Raw genomic sequence first — 20,418 nt, 5'->3', positions numbered from 1 at the left:
GTGTTGAAATCAGGGCTGCAATATCGACTTGTGAAACATTCACAATCTTACTCTGCTGCCTGAAAATACATCCATTATGCACAGCCTTTTGGGTGTGAGCTCAGACTTTCAGAACCTTTTGGGTTGAAGAGTGCTTCCTGGATTCTTTTTTGACTGGCAGAGATCGATTTTTGAGATTGAAGCCCATTTCATTCTTGATTCCATCAACAGGGGACCCGATTCCCCCACAATTTCTCCACTGAATGTTAACATGTTAAACACGCCAATCAGAACAACCTCCAATGCAAACCAAGTTTATGTAACCGGTTCTCACAAATGTCGCTCCTCCTAAAACCAGGATCATTCTCCATCCTTCCATAATCCGATTCGCACAGCTCCCATTTCCAGTCTCAAATTCAATTTCAGCTCTTTGTCCGCTTGCAATTTAGTTACGACGAGAGCTTTTAGCAATCTCAACAAAAAAAAAAACCATTCAGGTTGAATTCATCTAATCTCTCAAGTATCTGAAACAAATATTTCCCCCCCTGCCAGAGCCCTCTCCGGAATAAATTGAATTTTCAACCTCTCTTTATGGATTCCGCATCTTAAAGCAATGATTGGGGTTCCCCAATCATGCAATGCCTCCAGTGCTGCCCAGGAACCCAGTCCAGTTTATTATGGATTAGTGCAGTTAACATTGGACAATGTGCGACAATGAAATGAATCGAGTCAATTTCCATCGCTTTGCAATTGTATCGCTTGTTTCACACTATTGAACCAAGTCAAATTTTACCTCCTTCTCCCCGAGTCATTAGTAGAAATGTTTAAAAAGTTGTTCTTTGAAAGCCTAGATTATGAAAACTCCTCCATGTTTGATAGCGAGGACTTAGCGTAGATTTTACCAAGTTACACTTTCGGAATAAACCAGTTAACATTCTACTCGAGATTGGTCCTACATCATCAACTTGGTATTTACATTTAATAGCGCTAAAAGTTTCAACTCAGGACAGGCGAAAATGAAACATGTGGACACTTGGTAAAATTGCTGACCCCCCAACATATATCTGAACTGTTGCTGCGCAGGGAGATGTTCCTGTGCGTTTCTTTTCTACAAATTCTGTTTATATTTCAAGGATCTGCTCATCTTACTGTCGCCCCCTCCCACCACCCCGGACCAGCACTATCCACTGTACTTGTCCCGGAGCGAGCGGTAAGTGACATTCCCGAAGCCCCCATGGTGTGGGTGCTGTTATGTGTAATCCCACCTTGGGAAGCCCATGTCTAAACTCGACAATAAATCAGTGGTGCAAATATGTTATGTGTCAGATTGTAGCCAGAGAGATTCCTATTGTATCAATATGAGAAATCCTTGACCTTCACAATCTGCTTTCAGAATTTAACCCACCCCCTTTAAATCCTGTCTTCTAAAGACTTAAAGACGAAGATTCCGTATTAAATGCAGTTTGATCACCCTCCCCCCCTCAGTGATGGACATTAACTGAAGGAAGGATGTGATAACTAACATGTCCCTTGCTAGCAGCATAAACGATTTATTCTGGGACACGACATCTGTCTGCAGTTTCGGCCCAAATGCTTTCCGCTCATTTCGGGAAGCCTCTCTAATCCTTTCCTAGTTACCTTCGGCCACAGATTCCTTCCTCCTTTTCCCCATCCGACACACATATGGGACGACCGAGCGAAAGGCTGTCTGTGTCTGTGTGTGTGTGCGCGCTGATTGAATTACTGGTTGGCGGATATCACTATTAAAGGCTCTCTATTTTTCTGCTAACACATTTTAATTTGTCTAATGCACCGCCTGTCTGGAATTTAACAAAGCAATAACAGAAAGCAGACTTATTGAACCCAGAGGAAATTCGTTGCCCCTGACTCTTATATGAACCTGGCCAGATACTCACTAAGTACTGGATGGAAGCATTGCACAGGGGTAATGTCATTGCTAACCGCTTCCCTACCACAGCCTTTAAACCGACACAGAACAGAAAACACCTTCCAGCTGAAAGACCAAAGAGAACAAATCAAATGAAAGATTACATGTTGTTGCTTTGTTCCTGATTAAGAGTGGCGATGCCAAACAAATAGCTGTATCTGGCTGTACAGTCAGCCTTCATTCATTTCATTACAGTTGCCACACATGTTGTTATCTACCTCAACTTTCTTCACACATTTGCTGGCTTCACCGAGTAGCCTCCCTCTCCCCCCTGTGGGTCTCAATCACTCTGGGTGAAGAGTCCTGGAGATAACTGTCCTTCTCGGGAACAGCTTCCTGACAGAACCCAGCCAGCTCAATTCGCAAGCTTGCATTTCTCCCACTATTTTACAACGGGAACATTAATTAAACCCACACACACACACACAATAGGCTTCCTATTAGCTGCACTTCCAGCTTTTACAGCCAACATTACATTGCAGAATAACAACACAATATCGTCTTACCTGAAACGATGTCTTCTTTTAAAAAAAATAAAAATACAGAAAATCTATTCAGCTGAATGTGTCTTGAAAATAAGGTGCACGCACGCGAAATAAAAGGAAAACACGTTTATTTTTCTCTTCTGCCTCTCCTGGCCAGGCTTTCAGAGGTTTGGCTCCAACAGAGTTAGCCTCCTCCTGTTGAGAGCAAGTGGCTTTATAGATGAGGAGAGAGGGGCATAGCCTGTTTAACACAGGAGCGACATACTGCAGCTTCTCAGGAATCCCTCCAGTGAGAACCCACTGCATCATTGAGTCCTTGTGTCTGATTGGACACACAGAAGACGCTGCCTCGCATATATAATTTAACAGCAATAAACAGGGTTTTATTTCATCTTCCCATCTCCACATTTGAGAGGGTTCCTGCAAAAGACAATCAGGAACTATATCATGGAGAAAAATGTACCCTAATGTGGCAGCAGTCTGCAGGCTGTATGTATGGATGGAGAATTATGTGAGGTGACTCCCTCAGAGGGTCTCAGCACCATCAATAATGTAGCTCACCAATTATATCACAGAAACCCACACAACAGAGAGAGGAAGTATTTCTAATCAGTGATATTGTTGTTGGGGGCGGGTTGTTTGGGGGTAGGGGGAAGGGGTGTCTCAGTGAGTTTAGGGTGATGAGCCATGAAGCTGCATCTTTATGTCCTGGATTTCACATCCTTCAGTTATCAAACCTACAGTCAATTCTGACATAGTGGTACTTCAGTAAATGCAGGCTGATTAGTTTGGATAACTGTCTGGAAAGTGGACAGGTTGATGGAAGAAGATGGATTTTGAGTTGTTAAATCATAAAGCCATGTGCCCTGATTCTGAACAAGCCATAATTGCCTAGCCATAAATGTGATTATTATCTGCATCAGTAGGAAGGTGTTTTCTGTGGCTCAGGGACACGTGTATCAGAAGGTTGTGGGTTTGGATCACACTCCAGAGGTATAATCACAAAGTCTAGGCTGGCACTTTCGTACTGAGGGAGTACTATATTGGAGGTGTCATTTTGTCAGATGATATGTTAAAGCAAAGTCCCGTCTACCCCCTCAGGTAGGTATAAAATATCCTGGGGCACTATTTGAGGAAAGGCTGGGGAGGCCTCCTACTAACCTAGTCATTAGTTATCTGTCACCCAACACCTTAAATAGGTTACCTGGTCAGCGACACAATGGGATCTTGCTCTGCACATATTGGCTGCTGCATTGCCACCCTCCCATTGATTCTGTATACACCTCCCGCTACATCAGAAAGGCAGACAGCATTGTCAGAGACCCCTCACACCCAGGCTTTGCCCTCTTCCAGACCCTTCCATCAGGCAGAAGATACAGAAGTCTGAAGACCTGCACATCCAGACATAGGAACAGCTTCTACCCCACAACTATTAGACTCCTCAACGACTCTCCCTTAGACTGATCTGTTCCCTGTAAGAACACTATTCACGACGCCCTATGCTGCTCTTGTTTGGCCCTTGTTCCGCACTGTAACCAATCTCTATTTGTTGATGCACCATTGTCAATGTACTCTGTCGATTATTCTTTTGTCTACTATTTACGTACTGTATACGTTCCCTTGGTCACAGAAAAATACTTTTCACTGTACTTCCGTACATGTGACAATAAATATCAATCAATCAATTTCCTAAATTACAACAGTGACTCCAATTCAAAAAGTATCTAATTAATGGTAACACTATATGGGACATCTGGAGGGTGTGAAAGGTGCTATGAAAATGAAAGTAATAAATAAGGAAAATGCTAGAAACACTGAGCAGGTTTGACAGCTTCTGCAGAGAGGGAAACAACATTAAAATTTTTGGTCAATAACTTTCATCAGACTACATGAAACTTTGACAACTCCTTTGCTCCACTGGGCGGCACGGTGGCGCAGTGGTTAGCACTGCTGCCTCACGGCGCCGAGGACCCGGATTCGATCCCGGCCCTGGGTCACAATCCGTGTGGAGTTTGCACATTCTCCCCATGTCTGCGCGGGTCTCACCCCCACAACCCAAAGATGTGCAGGGTAGGTAGATTGGCCACGCTAAATTGCCCCTTAATTGGAAAAAAGAGGAATTGGGTACTCTAAATTTATAAAACAAAAACTCCTTTGCTCCATAGATGCTGCCTGACCTGCTGCGTATTTCCAGCATTTCCTGTTTTTATTTCTGTATTTGAAATGCAAATCTTACATTTATTTTTCTTTCCTCTATAAGCCAGTAGTCCAATCACAGACACAGTGTAAAAGCTTTCCAAATTGGTTCGGAAAATAATATTAATCAAAGATGAAGCAAGGGGAAAGCTGAATACGAGAGGCAGATCCCAAATCATTCTGCGGAAAGGGAGGTGGCAGAAGCATTGATCGATCATCCCGAATTGCACTTGGGAAAGTGTTAGTGCATCGTCTTCTTTAACCCTTGCAGTCCATCTCTGCAACACAACTGAGTGTCTCGCTCAGCCATTTCAGAGGCAGTTAAGTGTCAACCACATCGCTGTGCGCCATGCAGGCCAGACTGAAAAGGAGGAAACATTTCCTTCCCGAAAGGACATTGGTGAATCAGATGGGTTTTTACAGCAATCCAGTAGCTTCATGGCTACTGTTACTGAGACTAGCTGTTTATTTCAGATTTATCGAATCAAATGAATTAAAAATCCCAGTTGCTGTATTCAAACTTGCGTGTCCAGATTATCCGTCCAATAACATAACCATTATGCTAATGTACAATGACATTTGACTGTTGTTTTGGCCGGATTGTGCAAGTTTCGCTCAGGTTTTTAAAAAAATATTTTTTATGGGATGTGGGCTTCGCTAGCTAGGGGCAGCATTTGTTGTCCATTCCTAACTGTCCTTGGGAAGGTGGTGATGAGTTGCCTTCTTGAACTGCTGCAGCCCATGTGGTGTGGGTACGCCCATTGACTTATGAGGGAGGGAGTTCCAAGATTTTGACCCAGCGATAGTGAAGGAACTGGGATATATTTCCAAGTCAGGATGGTGAGTGAGTGGAGAGGAACATTCAGGTGGTGGTGTTCCCAGGTATCGTGAAATGCAAGTCTTTCTTTTATTTTTGTTCCCTCTATAAGCCAACACTCCAACATAGTCACAGTGTAAAAAATTTCTTGATTGGTCAGCAATATACTCTTGTCATTCTAGATGGTAGTGGTCATGGGTTTGGAAGCTGCTGCCTCAGGACCATTGTTGAGATCCTGCAGTGCATCTTGTAGATAGTACACACTGTTGCTATTGTGCGTCAGTGATGGAAGGATTGAATATTTGTTGATGGGGTGCCAATCAAGCAGGCTGCTTTGTCCTGGATCGTGTCGAGCATCCTGAGTGTTGTTAGAGCTGCACTTATCCAGGAAAGTGGGTAGTATTCCATCAGACACTTGACGTGTACCTTGTAAGTGGTGGACAGGCTTTAAGGAGTCAGGAGGTGAGTTACTCACCACAAGATTTCTAGCCTCTTGTAGTCACAGTATTTATATGACTAGTCCAATTCAGTTTCTGGGCAATAGTTACCCCCAGGATGTTGACGGTGGGTGATTCAGTGATGATATGTCAAAGGGCAATGATTTGATTCTTTCTTATTGGAGATGGTCATTTCCTGGTACTTGTGTGGGGCGAATATTACTTGCCCCTGTCAACCCAAGTCTGGATATTGTCCACGTCTTGCTACATTTGCACGTGGACTGCTTCAGTGTCTGAGGAATTGCGAATGGCACTGAACATTGTCCATCCAATCATCAATGACCATCCCCACATCTGACTTTATGAAGGAAGCAGCTGAAGATGGTTGGGCCAAGGACACTACCCTGAGGACCTTCTGCAGTGATATCCCAGGACTGAGATGACTGATCTCCAACAACCACAACCATCTTCCTTTGTGCCAGGTATGAGTTTTCAACCAGTGTTGAGTTTTCCCTGATTTCCAGTGATAATGAGTTGTTTAATTGTCCACCACCATTCACAACTGTATGTGGAAGGATTGCAGAGCTTCGATCTGATCCGGTGGCTGTGGGATGGCTTGGCTCTGTCAATCACTTACTGCTTATGTTGTTTGGTGTGCAAATAGTCCTGTGTTACAGCATTAAAGTCAAAGCGCACCAGGAACAAAGGCTGGAATTTTCCAGCCCCTCTTGTTAGCAGGATCTTCCGGTCCTGTCAATGGTGAACCACCGCCACAGGTTTCCCGGCAGCAGGGGATGCATGGAATGGGAAACCCTGTTGACAAATGCGGGCCGCCTCCGCCACCACGAAACATACCGTGGAGGCACGCCAAAGGAACAGGAATGTTTCCATCAGGATTCCCAAGAATAATGTAAAAAGAAATAAGACCTGCATTTATAGAGCACTTTCCATGATCACCGGATGCCCCTAAGAGCTTTGCAGCCAATTAAGTAGTTTTTGAAGTGCATTCACTGTTGTAATGTAGGAAACGCGACAGATCATTTACAAACTGTAAACGGCAATGATCAGTAATCTGTTTTTGGTGGATTTGATTGAGGAATAAATATTGGCTAGGACTCCAGGGAGAACTCCCCTGCTCTTCTTTAAAATAGTGTCACAGGGCGGCACGGTAGCATAGTGGGTAGCTAGTTCGATTCCCGGCTTGGGTCACTGTCGATGCGGAGTCTGCACGTTCTCCCCATGTCTGTGTGGGTTTCCTCCAGGTGCTCCAGTTTCCTCCCACAAGTCCCGATAGACGTGCTTGTTAGGGTAATTGGACATTCTGAATTCGCCCTCTGTGTAACCGAACAGGCGCCAGAGTGTGGTGACTGGGGGATTTTCACAGTAACTACATTGCAGTGTTAATGTAAGCCTACTTGTGACACTAATAAAGATTATTATTATTTTACTGACCTAAGGGGGCAGCTCAGTCTATGCCTCATCGGAAGGTTAGCACCTCCAACAGTGCAGTGCTCCGCAGTGTCAGCCCAGAGTCTGGACTCAGATTGAATTTACAACCTTCGGACATAGAAGTGAGACAGCTACCTCATGCGCCATGGCTTCACAGGTTACTGTCACACAACCTCCCAACCAGACCTCCACCAATACACATTTCCATGTGCCCTACCACCACGAACCGACGCACATTGGTACAGCTCTATATTACATCTGCCTTGTGATATGGTGTGGGGCACCTATTTTCTATTGCAGCCAATTAATAATAATAATCTTTACCCTGGAGTTGTGAAGCAACAGTGCTACAGACTGTGCTACCGCGCTGCCACTGACATGGCCTGATGTTTGCAATCCTTACTAGAATGGGAAAGGGCCTTGCTGAAACGGGGAGTGGATACTCCGCAGCCCCGTGCCGAAATCGCGTTTGGCACAGGGGCGGAGAATCGACGTTTACGCACGAATCTGTCCCGACACCGCTCGCGCTATTCTCCGGTCCCCGGAGAATCGCTCGCACACAAATTACGCGGCGCGGTTGGGGGGGCCATTGCCAGAGGCCATTCCAGCGATACTCCGGTCCTGACTAGCTAAATTCCCGATGGCGTGGTTTTAACCACGTCTGGCAGGTTGAGATTCTCGCGCGGTGGCTGTGGACTCAGTCCACGGCCACCCTGAGGGGTGTGGGGGGCGGGGGCCTTTGGGGCAGGTTAGATAGAGGGGCAGGGCTGATCGGTGGGACCTCGTTTGTCGGTCCAGGTCCGCCAACTGAGTCCGCCATCCCGTTTGGCGCAGCCGCTGGAGGCCACTGCCGTGCGCATGCGCGGACTCGGAACCGGAAGTGCGGGGGCCCGTTTCCGCAGCCAAAGCTGCGTGAAGCTCCCCGGGTCCCTGCTAGCCCCCTGCAGGTAAGTGAACCTCTCTTATTTTTTTCAGAAAAGTCTGGAGTGAAACACGAGCATTTTTAGGCCGCTGTGGGGTCATAGCCCCATTTTTGGAGAATCCAGCCCCAGAACAGTTTTTGGTCTCCGTATCAAAGGAAGGACACACCAACCTTGGCGGGAGAGCAACCAAGCTTCACTCGGCTGGTTCCTGGGCTGAAGTGATTGTCCAATACGGGAAGATTTTGAGTGGACGAAGTTTATATTTCCTGGAATTTAGAAGAATGGGAGGTGATCTAATTGAAGTCTGAGAGGCCTTGACAGGGTAGAAAGATTGCTTCCTTTGGCTGGGGAAGCGAGAACATGGTAGCCACAGTCTCAGGATAGGGGGTTGATCATTTAGTCCTGAGATGAGGATAAATATCTTCACTCGGAAGGCTGTGAAACTTTGGAATTGGCTACCTCACAGGGTTGTGGATGCTCCATCATTGACTAGATTGAGGGTTGAGACCAATCAACTTCTGATCACTCGGAAGGTGGAGATGAGGTAGAACATCACCTGCGATTGCGATGGGGCAAGTTCAAAGGGCCAAATGACCTCCACCTACTCCTAATACGTATGTTCTTATACAATGAAGCGGGTCTCCCACTGGTATTATGGGATGGTGAATAGCTGCTCAGTGACCAAAATTTGTCCCCTCAATCTTTGGAAAAAATAAATTGTGTTAAAATATGGTTTTCTTTTGTTCAGCTGCCTCTTTTGCTCTGCCCCCCCAACCCCCCCCCCCCCCTCTCCCACCCTAACACATTTCCTGTATTTACTTCAGCCAAATATTCCTCCAGGGCACAGGAATATTGGCAATTTTCTCACTCAGTTTTGGAACAAAATGTAAAAAAAAGACAGTTCCTCTAAAAATAGTACATTCGCTTATATTCTAATGGGGGTTCTTGTGGGTTGGGAGCTGCTCAGTGTTTGCATATTTACTATTTATGAAATATAAATGAAAACTGGTTCCCTTGAGTATTACTATAGAACAGAAAGCAATGCTGTGAATTCCATCTGGTGGGAAGAATGCTTGCAGAGAATTTGCTGGCGTGATTATATAAGAATGTCATACACTCACACCGCACATGTACATATCGACACAGACACACATAATACTGACACACACACATATGCACTGTGACCCACACAGTGCACAGATACATAGCGACACAGACACTCACACACACCGACACCCAGAGTGTACACAGACATTCCAACACAGACACGTACAAAAATAGCCACTGCGCACTCAATACATGCAGTCTTTCCAACACATTCACCACCCTTCAAACATCTACACACATATACATATGCCAACACATCCGTGTGTGCAAACACAGGGACATATGTGTCCAGCTTGTGCTCACATACATCAACTCTCACATGCACATGCATATACAGTCTTTCTCTCACACACACATAGACAGGCACTGTTATACACACACTCACTGTCACACTCACCCAGAGTCATATACACAGATGTGTGCACCCACACACACATACACACACAGACACACATAGTCACACACAGACGTGTGCACACACACACACACAGTCACACACATAGGGAGGGATTCTCCATTAACCAATGCCAAAATTGGGGCGTGCGATTGGGCGGAGAATCGTTCCCGACGGCAAAATCGTGGCAGGTGCTGGTTTGACGCCGAATCGTGATGCTCCGTCACCTCAAAAACAGTGATGATGCAATACTCTAATCACCGTTTGCATATCATTAGTGGGCCCACCTGTGATTCTCCGCCTCCGATGACCCGAGTTCCCACGTGTGCTCTCAAACATCGTGAACCTGGCATGGTGGCTGCTGAGAGAGAGAGGTGGCATACGGACAGTGTCCATCACTGCGATACTTTATCGACAGTCATACCAATGGCCGGTGGGCTTCTGCCAGGGCCGGGGGGGGGGAGTAGTGGGGGTGGCAAAGAGGTGGGCTGTGGGGTCAGGGTGGATGGGTACGCAAAACCATTACTGCAACCAGCAAGGCGCCATGTGGCTGCGCATGCCGCTGACAGCCCGCTTTAAATCTGGTGCCCTGGGTTGTGTAAGTGGCCCCCCTGGGGCATCCCACTGGGTGCCCTCTGGCCCCAGCCAACCCATCAGCTTATATGGGTGCTCCAGCAAAATGTGTCCCATCTTTTAGGCTTCAATAACTGTGTGTGTGGGGGTGTATGTTTTTGCCTGTGAGTGTCCATCACGGACTCGGCGAATCCCACACCATTTTTCATGGGATTCGATAGTGTTCCACGCGGCTCAGTGCTAGCCCCTCACCGATAGCGGAATTGATGCAGGTGCGGCACCGATTGTCCTTTCGTAAAAGTCCATGGATTCTCCGTTGGTGTCAACACTTTGTCGCAGAAACGGAGTATCTGGTCCATCGTCACACACACAGTCACATAGTCACACAAACAGACACACACACACAGTCACACACATAATAACACACACAGCCACACTTGCACACACACAGTCACAATCACAGACATAGTCACACACACAGCCACACACAGTCATACACATAGTAACACACAAAGCCACATACACACAAACATACAGTCACACACATAGTCACACACACTTAGTCACACAGACACACACACATACATACAGTCACAACATAGTCTCGCACACACAGACAGACACACATGCATACAGTCACACACATAGTCACACAGACACACATAGTCACACAGGCACACACACACATAGTCACACATACATAGTCACACACATACACACAGACACACACACAGATACACAGACACACACACACATAGTCACACAGACACACACATACACATAGTCACACACACTTAGTCACACACAGACACATAGTCACACAGACACACACACATACACATAGTCACACACACAGCACAGAGACACACAGCACAGAGAGACACACACACACATAGTCACACACACATAATCACACAGACACACACACAGAGCACAGAGACACACGCACACACACAGCACAGAGACACACACACACACAACACAGAGACACACACACATAGCACAGAGACACACATACATAGGGTTTAATGCTCCTGATATAGTGACAACTTTCCGGTCACTTCTGCCGATGACAGAATTCTCATTTTGAGTGGTGGAGATTTATCCTAGAAATTCAAATAGGCAAGTTAACTGTTGAGAGTCAGGGTCAGTTTTAGCCACAACTTTCGATCAGTGCAGATGTCAGTTTAATTACATTTGGGTTCTGCTGCCTAGCAACAACAAGGTTACATATTTTTGAAAATGTATTAGCCCAGTGTACAATATGACACAGCAATAAATAAAACACACAAACTACAAGATACTCCACATTTTAATCTGATGTTAAATGTAGAATGAGATCCCAAACATAACCCTTCACCTGTCAAATCAAGACTTACTTCGTTACATTGTAGTAAATTATTTTTGACAGCAAAAGCATGAGGAGTGTCAGTTCTGTGTGTGCGTGTGACGGTCACAACTACATTTCCTTAATACTGCAGTGTATGAGTACATCCGCTTTAATTAAACACTTCGAGAGCCACTTTCTTTATCATCCCTTACTCCTGACCTTAACTTTGTATTCCCAAATCATTTTAAAACCACCAATGCCAGATTGACCCATTAAATGATGACATTGTTGATTTTCTAAAATTAATATTGATGTTAATTTATTCCAATTCCTGTATCTTCCAAATGCTTTCAAGATTAAACATTTAAAGGTACAATTTCAAAGGGAGTCCAAGAACTGAGAGACCTGAAGGTTCATGTACACAAACCTATTAAAGTGGCAGGACAGGCTGATGAGGAGGCCTTGTGGCAGTGTAATCCCTGCCTCTAAGCCTTAAGCTTAGTTTGAGTCCCACGCCAGGACTTGATGGCCAAGGGAGGTGTGTTCATAACCTGGCCAAACAGGTTGACTGCCAACCTACGGATCAGCACATGTGGGCGGCTCTCACATAAGGCTTGCAAGGGCCCTAGCAAAGATCGATGTCTCCCTGCGCACACCTGATTCCAGAGGGACATATACCCAGGCAGGGTTGCTGCCTTGAATATAGGGGGTGCGCACAGGCATTAAAGTGAACAGATGCAAAGAAAAGGCAACAGACCCCCTTAAAGGGCAACTGTACATATATTATAGAATCATAGAGTCTCTACAATGTAGAAGGAGGCCATTCGGTCCACCGAGCTGCACCGACCCTCTAAACAAGCACCCTATCTAGGCCCACTCCCGTGACCTACCACCCTAACCCCACTTAACCTTTGGACACTAAGGGCAATTTAGCTTTGTCAATCCACCTAAACTGCACATCTTTGTGACTGTGGGAGGAAACTCACACAGGCGCAAATGTTCAAAGTCCATACAGACAGTCACCCAAGGTCGGAATTGAACCTGGGTTCCTGGCGTTGTGAGGCAGCAGTGCAAACCACTGTGCCACATTAACTATGTGTGCGCCAACAATCAGCAATCAGCATTTGTGCTACCGTAGTGTGATTAGTACTTTGTTATTTTACGTTACATATCAGTGCATCAAAGTATTGCCCTGACATCCTCGTCAGAGGTGGAGGCAGCCTGCTCACCATTAGGCCCTGTTGTCTTTGATGACTTTGGCAGGTGTCTTGTGGAGCCTTGAGGCCTGAAGTGCTCCAGCTTAGTTTGGGTCTCCTGCTCTGGGGCAGGTGCACCCTCTGCGATTCCATTAGGCCAGAGCTGATGGAGTCACAGACACAGGGGAATCAGAACGGCCAGGCATCCTCAAAGAGCTCTGATTGGAGGCCCAGGGGTGGCTGCTTGATGCTTCTCTTCTCTTTGACTGCCCAAGGGCAGTCCTTGAGGGAAGGTGGCACCTGCAGGTGCTCCGTTGACATCTCAATTAGCCACTTCCAAAGCTCACACATGGCGATGGAGTACAGATCGGTGTGCATATCCAACTGAAACTGGGTGCTCTGCTGAACCAGATTCTCCATATGGTGTCCACCACCCTCCCATTGGAGTCCTCAATGGGTGCACATATCGGTACCACTACATCAGAGAGCAGGCTGGCTGGGGTGGGGTCAGGCCTCACTCTATTCATGCTGATACCTGTAATCGAAAGGGGAGAGAGTGAGTGACTGCATCAGCTGCCTCCAACATGGAACCAAGCATGAACCAAAGGTTTCTGTGGAAAGACAGGAAGCATGATTCCTTACTTAAAAGCAAAGTACTGAGGATGCTGGAAAAATGAAATAAAAGTAGAAAATGCTGGAAAAACTCATCAGGTCTGGCAGCATCTGTGGAGAGAGAAACAGAGTTAATGTTTCAAGCCCATTCTTCAGAACATGGGGCGCGATTCTCCGACCCCCCACCTGGTCGGAGAATCGCCGGGGGCCGGCGTGAATCCTGCCCCCGCCGTGTCCCGAATTCTCCGCCACCGGAGATTCGGCGGGGGCGGGATTTGCGCCGCGCCAGTCGGCGGAAATCGTGCCGGTCGGCGGGCCCACCCCCGGCGATTCTCCGGTCCGCGATGGGCCGAAGTCCCGCCGCTGTCAACTCACGCCAGCCGGCGTGGATTGAACCACCTTTCGAACGGTGGGACAAGGCGGCGCGGGCGGGCTCCGGGATCCTGGGGGGGGCGCGGGGCGATCTGGCCCCGGGGGGTGCCCCCACCGTGGCCTGGCCCGCGATCGGGGCCCACTGATTCGCGGGCGGGCCTGTGCCGTGGGGGCACTCTTTTTCTTCCGCCTTTGCCATGGTCTTCATTATGGCGGAGGCGGAAGAGACCCCCTCCACTGCGCGTGTGAGGGGATGCCGTGAGCGGCCGCTGACGCTCCCGCGCATGCGTCGCCCGGTGAAGTCATTTCCGCACCAGCTGGCGGGGCGGAAATCAGTCCGGCTCGGGCCTAGCCCCTCAAGGTGAGGGCTCGGCCCCTCAAGATGCGGAGAAGTCCGCACCTTTGGGGCGGCGCGATGCCGGACTGATTCGCGCCGTTTTTGGCGCCGGTCGGCGGACATCGCGCCGATTGCGGAGAATCCCGCCCATGGTTCCTTACTGGATGGAGACCAAACACTGACCTTCCTGCTGACAGTGGCTGAGCCCAGAGCAATGGCCAGTTTTCCCTCTTCCTACCACCACTGGACTGTCTGACTGGTCTCAATATCCCACAAGCCTTGTTTTCAGACACAGATAAACCCAGACTGAAAATCCAAAACTGACTGTAGACTGGAGATAGAGGAAGGGTGAGATTCTTACATACCTTTACTCAAAAATCAATTAACCATTACCTATTTGTACAACGTGTTCCAAGGGCAACATCCACTGATCTATACCTTGGCTGCGTGCAGTCCCAGTAGTGTCCATTGCTCCCAGTTGCGCTGCTGAGTCTGAAGAGCTTCTTTCTATCATATAGCCAACAGCTCTTTGGGAAAGTTCCTGGGCTGGATTCTCCGATTTGAAGACTAAGTGCTGACGCCGGCGTGGGAACAGTGGCGTTTTGCGCCCGGTAAAACGGCGCAAAAGCTGCACCGATCCTCTGTCTGGTGGGTGGCTAGCAGGCACACAGTGTAAAGCCCCCAGCTTTAGCTGTGGATACGGCCAGAGAATTGCCGGGTCTGTGGCCGTGCATGTGCACGGCGGCATCCTGCAGCGGTTGTGCCGTATAACATGGCACTGGCCGAGTGTGGACCTGGCAGCCCAAAACCGACCCCCTTTGACCATGCTCGCCACCCCCGACCACCCCCACCAGTGCCCCCAGCCACCGCCAAAGCCCACCCCTGCCCGTGGAACGGCCCCCACCTGACTGTGGCGTGCTGGACTCAATCCGCAGCCGCCATGCTGGATTCATGAAAATGATTGTATGAGTGACCCACGCCGTCGGGAAATGGCCCATTGGGGGCGAAGCATTGGAGGAGGGCCTCAGGTGACATCCTGAGGCCGTCCTTATGGCATGTGGCATACTCTGCGAATATGCCGTTTTGGAGGGGATGAAGAATCGCAAAAGCAGCGCCGCCCCCGATTTCGGCGCAAACGGGGATTCTCCGGCCGATCGCCGAACGCGATTTCGGCGTCGGAGGCCAGAGAATCCCTCCCCCTGTCTATTAAAGGGCTTAGAAGTCAGGAGGCAGCTAAATAGCTATCAGATTGGCCTAAACTGTAGCAGGCGGGTGTGGACGGATCTGCCAGGGTAAAGTTGCCCTGGCTTTGCGTCCATCGTTGGGTCCCTCATCAGCTTGACAAAATCCAGTCGATAAAGTTATATAATCAGAGGGATGAATAGTACGGGGGCACATGTTCCCACTCCCCCCCCACCCCCCGCCCCAGGAAGCAAAGTCGGCGTGGAGCTGGTATGCTCCATGCTGACCTGCTCTGTAGAAAGGGGGATCGATCTTTGAGGGGGAGAATATACTGAATAACTGAAGCTGCTTCCGTGTTATAGTCAGGTCTGAGGGGTGATGTGGCGTTTTTAAGATTTTAAAAGTGTTTTGATAGGGCCAATGTGGAGAAGATGTTTTCACTTGTGGCAAAGACACGTGGGAACGAGACCACAAATATAAGACATTCGCAAATAATGCCAACTGGGAATTAAGGAGAATCTTCTTTAGAGAGCTGAGAGAATGTGGAACTCACAACCACAGGCTGTATTTGAGGTGAATCATGTCAGTGCCGTTAAGGCGCAGCTAGAAAAGTGCATGAGGGAAGAAGGGATCGAATGATATATGTATAAGGGGAGGATGAAGAGGGTGAAGAGAGCAAAACGGACCAATTGGACCTTTCTATGCTGCAGGCCTGTTATAGAACCATAGAAAGGAGGCCATTCGGCCCATCGAGTCTGCACATGCCTCTGAAAGAGCACTCTACCCAGACCCACTCCCTGGCCTATACCCGTAACCGACCTAACCTGCACACCTTTGGACTGTGGGAGGAAACCGGAGCACCCGGAGGAAACCCACGCAGACATGGGACAAAAATGCAAACTGCACGCAGGCTGGAACTGAACCCAGGACCCTGGAGCTGTGAGGCAGCAGTGTTAACCACTGTGCCACCCCAAACATATAAAGAATAAAGTCTGAAATAGATTGATTCAGGTGATCAATCACAATCCTCTCTGGGCGACTACGGATGGGCAATAAATTCTGGCCACCGTAGCAACACTCACATCTCAAGAATGAATTTTAAGAAATATTTTCTAACTGTAATTTTACCAACTGTTGTTAAATATGTGTGATATATGCAGAGTGGACAGGATAAATCTCCCACTTGCAATCACTATTTAGTTATTTAGTGACTATTATCATCACTCAGTGCAGACCATAACAGAACCTCCATAAATCTTATTCTGACCATTACATACAAATTGACTAAACAATCATGTAACACAATAAAGTAACAACAATTCTCAAAGGACCAGAAGTAAATGAGAAGCTGACATTTTGTTTGAAAGCCATGTTTGTTTTATTTCTCCTTTGCAGTCACAGTTTGCCTTTCCTTTTCCTCCCCTTCTGAATTTTTTTTTTTTTTAATCCGCTTTTTGATTTCTTAAAAGAAGAATCAACAACAGCATTCATTGGAGAATGGATTAAAAAATATATTGTAACTACTCCTTGGTGACAAACTATTTTATTCATAAATCGATTGAAAGATTCAGCGGAATTGTGAAGAGAAGCAATTGCCTTTGTCGGGAAGCCCAGAACAAGGAGGTAGCAGAAAAGATAGTGCCAGTCCATTCAGGAAGTACGTTTTCATTATCAAGGGGAGTGGAAATCTGGAACTCCCTTATCCAAAAAGCTGTTGAGACTGAGGGAGGGAGCAGTTGGGATTGGAGGAAGGAGGTCAATTGAAAATTGTTAATCTAAGATTCATAGGGTGAAAAATTCAGATTTGTAGGTAACACTACTTAAGGTCTTCCAGGCACCAGGCCTTTAATGGCTTTTGGCATGACCCATGCTAAGATGGGTGCCTACACGGATGTGCTCTCCACAAGCCAGAGGCATCAGAGCTGGTGTTGCCATGACATCACACCGCCTTACTGGCTGATTTGATGTTCTATTTGAGAACTTGGATCATGCAGATTCATTGAATGTATTCACTTGTTACGCACCCCAGAACATGTGTTCAGCTGCAAGAGGATCTCAGCACTCGTGATACTTAAAGGATCTGAAACCGAAAATGCAGGAAAGGGAATTGGAGTAACTTCTGTTCTTGCAAAGTGCCTGAATATTGTGCAATGTTGTTGGAGGTGTTGAGGGGAGTTCCTGTTTTGGCAGGGAGCTGCACTCACAGCGAGGGCAGATGATTTGGTGACCTGTTCACACAAAGATTACAGCAGGTACGGAGACAGCATGGGGCAACAGCACATCAGTGAAACATAACCCCGTGCGAAAAAAAGGTGCAGACCTGTTCCTAGATCATAGATTTCATAGAATAAAAAAAACCCTACAGTTCAGAAGGAGGTCATTCGGCCCATCGAATCTCCACAGATCCTCCAAACAGTCGCCCTACCTAGGTCCACTCTCCCGCGCCCAAATCCCACAACGTCACCTAACCTGCACATCTTTGGACTGTGGGAGGAAACCAATACAGACACGGGGAGAATGTGAAACCTCCACACAGGCAATTACCCAATGCCGGAATTTAACGCAGGTCTCTGGTGCAGTGAGGCAGCAGTGCTAACCACTGTGCCACCGTAATAGCATTATGGAAACAAGGTAGATAAAAGTGGAGTTACGATGCAGGTTAGCGGAAGCCTAATTTAATGATGGAAGAAGCTCGAGGGGTTGACTGGCCTCCTCCTATTCCTATCCACCAGTGTACCTCCCATGGCAATGCCATCAGATTGCCTCGGGAAAATGGTTGTGGTGATTTCCCACTGAATTTGATCTGGGATGTTGCAACATTGGAGCTACTGGCTGTTGCCCTGGTATAAACAGGATGTTCTCTTCTATAGATCAGTAAGGCTTTAAACATCTCACCTATATCACCCAGTAATGCTGCGTACCTGGCTGCATGGTTGTGTGACTGGCTCTCATACTTATTACATTTCGGCTGCTGCAAGATTCTAAAAAGAAAGTACTTGCATTTCTGATGCATCTTTCACAACCTCATGATGTCGTAAAACACTCTGCAGCCAATTAAAATACTTTTTGAAGCGTAATCACTGTTGTAATGAAGGAAACACAGCAGCCCCAATTTGCACGCAGCAAGATCCCATAAAAGGCAATGAGATAATGACTCAATAATCAGTGTTTTTTTGGTGATGTTGGCTGAGGGATAAATATTGGCCAAGTCATTGGTGATAAACTCCTCTGCTCTTTCCCGAGCTAATGGCTGGTGAATATTTTACATTTGTTTAGGAGTGCACCAGGGTCCTGGGTTCATCATCTCATCCCTAAAGCCAACAGCTTCCAACCGTGCATTATTCCCTCTGGGAGTGACAGTCTGCATTATGTGCTCAAGTCTCCGGTGTGAGATTTGAACCCATGACATTCTGAATTACTCTGGGATAATTGCCCCACCTCATTGTGATGGGACAGCAGAGCAGATCCTGGTACCACATAACCACAGTGGGAAATGAAGGTCAATGCCGGGGTCAATAACTCGAGGAAGGCAGAGAGATTTAAACCCAAGCCCAGCGTGATTCTCAGTATAATCATTACGGGACAGTCTCTGATACTGATAAAGAAATAGATTAATTGACCACAAGTCTGAAGGAACTAATAGCATAAAGAGCTCTCAAACTCAGAAGGATCAAAGGATTTTGACTTGCCGACAGTAATATAGAGGTTGTCATTTGAGTTTAATGTTCTTCAGAGTATCTGCATTGACATTCTGGAACACCCTGTGCTAAATACTCAAGGAATTTGCAAGTCTGTGAAATCTGTCAGCAGAATTATATGTTCACTTGTGGAGATCACAACACAATCTCAGTAATAGGATTATTCTTATTTATGATATGCAGTATACGACTAGCATAGAAAACGTTTTTAAATGTATTACTTATTAAAATTCAAACATGCACAACTTCAGCCTGTGCTGGTTTAGAAATATTTTAAGTGCACTCAGAAAGCAATTGGAAATTGTGTTGTGTGATATCCATCTTAGGATTTGTGTAAGTGAACAGACGTGATACGTGAAGATCACTTTGTAATCAGCTAGTCACTCTGCACATCTGGCTGGAATGACCCGATTGCGATTATAACATTGTCATAACAACTTGCATTTATATAGCGTCTTTAACATAGCGAAACATCCCAGGGCACTTCGCAGTTGTGTTTGTCAGAGATAATTTCATTAGAGCCCTCTTTCACCCCGCTTGTCATGTTTGAGTTACGTTTTAGTTCTACCCATACGCGACTGACTGAAATCTGGACTCAACATCATGCGCACCCTATTTGCTTCAATACCCTTCTCAGCATTGGAGCAGGAGATATTTAGGATAGACCTATAAAAGCTCAGCCAATGGGTCAGGTTTTCAGGAATGTTAACGGAGAGAGAGGTGGTTTAGGGAGGGAAAATCGGGACTGAGGTAGCTGAAAGCATGCCCGCCAATAGTGAAGGAAACTTGGAAATATAGAATGAGTTACAGCCCACCATATCTGTTCTGCCCAGGAGTTAACCAGAATAATCCCATAACCTTGCCAGTTATGACACCTCAAATACAGATCCAAATGTTTTTAAAATGTGATTAAAAGGAAGTGGGAGATGCAGAAGAGGTCAGAGCGAGAGCAGCACAGATTCCTGGGAGGGCTGAAGAAGATTATACAGTTAGGGAGGGGCAAGGACGAAAAACGAGTTGATGAGGAGGGTGAGAATTTTTTAAGTGAGGACAGGGAGCCAATGAGTGAACGTACAGGTGATGAGCGAATGCAACTTGTTGGGGGCTGGTACATACTTTTCGTTGACAAAAGTTTGATGAAGACATCAGGACAATACTTTGCTCTGCTTTAATTGAGCACCACTGCAACTGAAGATCTGTGGCTTTCTGGATCACTCCCAGAGTTAGTCAAATTTTGAGAAGGGTATTGAAGCAAATAGGATGCGCATGATGCTCGGTCCCAGATTTTAGACTCATATGGGTAGGACTAAAGCATAACTTGAACATGACACGTGGTGTGAAAAAGGTTGAAACGAGGAGAAAGAGGCCTAGCGATTTCCATGT

General features: G+C 46.8%; 1 protein-coding gene across 5 annotated transcripts in view; it reads right to left on the bottom strand.

Annotated features, from left to right (window-relative positions):
* Positions 1–2,678, bottom strand: part of syt1a (synaptotagmin Ia) — an 870,875-nt gene extending 868,197 nt beyond the window's left edge. For 4 of the 5 annotated variants that reach the window (XM_072484731.1, XM_072484730.1, XM_072484734.1 and 1 more), the window contains exon 1: positions 2,434–2,678. The gene's annotated coding sequence lies outside the window, so the exon portion shown is untranslated. Of the gene's footprint in view, positions 1–1,617; positions 1,637–2,433 lie in introns of those variants that run through there. The other variant, XM_072484732.1, reaches the window with a different exon arrangement.
* Between the last annotated feature and the right edge of the window lie 17,740 nt (positions 2,679–20,418).

The sequence above is a fragment of the Scyliorhinus torazame genome, chromosome 19 (assembly GCF_047496885.1).
Source record: "Scyliorhinus torazame isolate Kashiwa2021f chromosome 19, sScyTor2.1, whole genome shotgun sequence".
In the NCBI taxonomy this organism is placed as follows: Eukaryota; Metazoa; Chordata; class Chondrichthyes; order Carcharhiniformes; family Scyliorhinidae; genus Scyliorhinus; species Scyliorhinus torazame.
This window is presented reverse-complemented; position numbering and strand designations above follow the sequence as displayed.